General features: G+C 37.1%; 1 long non-coding RNA gene across 1 annotated transcript; it reads right to left on the bottom strand.

The window, feature by feature from the left end:
• Positions 1 to 1,847: 1,847 nt before the first annotated feature.
• Positions 1,848 to 2,501, bottom strand: LOC143738023 (uncharacterized). The gene is made up of 3 exons (XR_013203824.1): positions 2,406 to 2,501; positions 2,174 to 2,242; positions 1,848 to 1,929 (listed from the first exon to the last, which is right to left on the bottom strand). It is a non-coding gene; the product is annotated as an uncharacterized LOC143738023 (long non-coding RNA).
• Between the last annotated feature and the right edge of the window lie 949 nt (positions 2,502 to 3,450).

Consider the following 3,450-nt stretch of genomic DNA (forward strand, 5'->3'; position numbering starts at 1 on the left):
ACGTCTAAAAAACTGGACGTTTTGAATGTTCCTATAACATTCAGAAATAACGTTTTTATAACTTAATGGGAACGTTATGAAAACGTTCTTATAACCTCAAATTGTCAGCTGGGGAAGAGGAGAGATTCGCAATTGCACTGAACACGTTTTAAGTGCAGGATTCTCTGAGCGAGTCCAGAGAAAATAGACCTATTCTAAAGCCTCGTACACACCGGGACGAATATCGGCTCGCGTTATTCGTCAGCGTTTTTCAACGCGTTTTTTGTGTTCACACCCAAGCGATTTTCGCTGACGATGAGCCGAGTGAACATGCAAATTTATTCCCTGACATTAGATGGCGCTTAATGTAAAACAGAAATACCCCGGTCCACAAAGTGCTTCTGACACACGCTTGTCACTCAGAAGAAGAGAGCAAGTTTGTCGCGTTTGTCATATAGTTCTTTATTCTCGTTGGTGTCTCTTTATAAAGACACCAACAAGACCAGCAGCTCTACATTCATCTGGCCTTGCATCTTCCTCGTCTTATTTCTTCCCGGCAGAGTGTGTCTAATAAGTCTAATAATAATAATGTCTAATAAGAGAATGTCCGTAGACGGGCTTTGGTCATTAGACATTCTCTGCTTTGGTGTAGTAGACGCTGTATATCTTCTTCGCCATTACGTATGTGTGCTCGGCAAGACCGTTTTGTGTTTGAGCGCCCCCAAGTTGTGTTTTACTGTAACTTCAGAAGCTCCAGACACGTGAGCAAAAGCGCCAATCTCATTGGTCGGATAGTTTTTGACGCGGCGCGTCAAACCAAAAAAACGAACCCGAGGCGTTTTAAAAAAAATGACGCTTTTACGCGTGGCGTTTTAAGCGTCGGTGTGCACACTCACATTGGCGCCCATTGTTTAGTCACGAGGCGTTAAACGCTGCCGAATATCGCACGCGAAATTCGTCCCGGTGTGAACAGGCCTTTACGTGAGCAGCGTGTATCTGAGAGCGCGGCACATTATATTCCGCGCGTGAGCAGAGAGATTGGCGCTCGCGCATTATATTAATGTACTTTCGCGCTACAATAATGCGCTCTCGACATTTGACAGGAAAATAACGCCATAGTTCTGCAGCATCCATCTTCCCTGTAACGTAACACCAGAGCACTGCTGTTTACTCTCGCCTCGCAGTCGCTGCTTAGAAGTGCAACATTGTAAAGGGTCTGTCTGAAACAGTGTCGCGTGGCGTAATGTCGTTCCGAACGTTGTGTAATTAAATACATCGGTATGGCGGTATATTAAAAATTAATATCATAACAAAAATATACACCGGTTTTCGGTATGAACCGGTATACCGCCCAGCACTACTTCGCTTCAAAAGGCCTTTATAACCCCGCCAGAGCCGTGTGGATTACTTTTATCATGGATGGATGCACTTTTATAGACTTAAAACAGAAACGGCCATTCACCGCCATTATAAAGCTCGGAAGAGCCAGGACATTTTTTAATATAACTCCGATTGTATTCGTCTGAAAGAAGAATGTCATATGCACCAAGGATGACTTGAGGGTGAGTAAATCATGGGCTAATTCTCATTTTTGGATGTCTTTTGGATGAGATCATTTATGGTCTGTGTTAGGTGCTTTTAGCACTAAAGCTCTAGGAGTTAAGAGTTGAAAATTTTTGTCTCAGAAAAATAATAATAATAATAATATTTAGTTCAAATAGGTTAACAATATGTTGGCTTTCTTAAACCAACATAATTATTTCCTAACATTTGAACAAGATTACTATAATCTGTATTATAATATAAAGGTAATTCTGTGAAGATTTACAACAAGTTACAAAACCACCTACCAGTTACAAGTCTCTTTAGCTCCCATATCCATTCACCTCTGCAGGTTTATGTTTGACAGATTGTGTCCTTTACATTGACCATCAGCCCCAGAGTAATTACCTGAAATATTTTAAAACATGGTCTGTCAACATACAACGATATTACAAGCACATACAATATTTGCTTTAAACACAAAAGACTGAAAACGTTTTAGACTGAATGCTTTTTCCAATTTTCCCATTACCTCTTTATGAATTACTGAAATATTATTAACTTTTACTTTCAAAAGACAATAAGATTAACACTTTTAAGTTGCAAAAATAGAGTATTCATATACACAGAACACAATATTATAGTAGGCTACCTTTGTTGTAAATGGAGACTTTATTGCGTCATCGGTTTTATATTCATCTTCAAACAGGCAGTTTGGAGTCTGGATTAAAACATATCTAGCTGTTATTCAAAAGTAACATATACTCAGATTTAATGCGACTGTCATACAATTCTAAGAAAGTAAAATCTAACACTGAAAGACATATATCAAGGATAAGAGAAAGCTATATGTAAACTGAAAAATACACACAAAAAAAACTTACAGTTGTGAAAGAGCTCTTCCGTTGACCAGGAGTTCTGTTGTTTGGCAATTTGTCAATTTAGACAACGGGCATTTTGCGCCGATTTCTTCAACAAAAACGTTACTTTCTTTGCGCTGTTTGTCGATTTCAAATGTTCTTACGTCATGAGAAAATCACGCTGTGATTGGTAGTTTTAAACGTCGATCCACAGTGACCCCCAATCAGCTTCTCGTCTCTTCTAAACACATTTCGCGCAACAGTTCAAACAGTTCAGAGTAATATCCTCAAAACACTTTACAAATGCTGTTTTGATAATCTCCTCTTTTAATATGGAACATTATGCCAATATTTTATAGGTTAAAATAATTCTACAATCTGTTACCTAAACAGCTTCCCTAAAATATCCTTAAAATGTTATGAGCTTTTGTTACTCATCATATTATGAGATTTTGTCATCTCAGGCCAATAATGTCCTCAAAACATTTGATGAATGTTGCTTTGATAATGTCCCTCCTTTGTTATTGTGCTAATGATTTATAAAAGATAACAACATCCCTAAAAAAATCCTCAAAATGTTTCATGCAAAATGTTAAAAAGTAAATTGAAAGGAATGTTTTATTAAAAACATTTTATCATCTCAGGACTAAATAATATCCTCAAAACATTTTACGAACGTTGATTTGATAATGTTCCTCTGTCATTATGGAACATTGTACCAATGTTTTATTGAGAACATTGTCTTATCTGTTATCTCAACAACATTCCCAAAACATCCTCAAAATGTTACAGTTAAAACGTTATATCTTAGTTTACATTTAACCTTATAGGAACATTATTTGAAATGATAAAACATCCATAAAACATTCTTAGAACATTACATTCAAATGTTTTCTTTAAAACATTAACCAAACTTGTAGGGAATGTTAGCCAAAGTTCTGAGAACGTTCCCTGCTAGCTGGGTTGAATTTAGCCTGTAAGGTTTATGGTTAACATGCTGTAATGACATACAGTGTTAAAGCATTGGTAAATTTGCCAGTGAAAATCCATTGTTTTGGTCTTGTTTGAG

The sequence above is a fragment of the Siphateles boraxobius genome, unplaced genomic scaffold (genome assembly GCF_051911475.1).
Source record: "Siphateles boraxobius isolate OS27281-9 unplaced genomic scaffold, OSU_SipBor_1 1, whole genome shotgun sequence".
NCBI classification, from domain to species: Eukaryota; Metazoa; Chordata; class Actinopteri; order Cypriniformes; family Leuciscidae; genus Siphateles; species Siphateles boraxobius.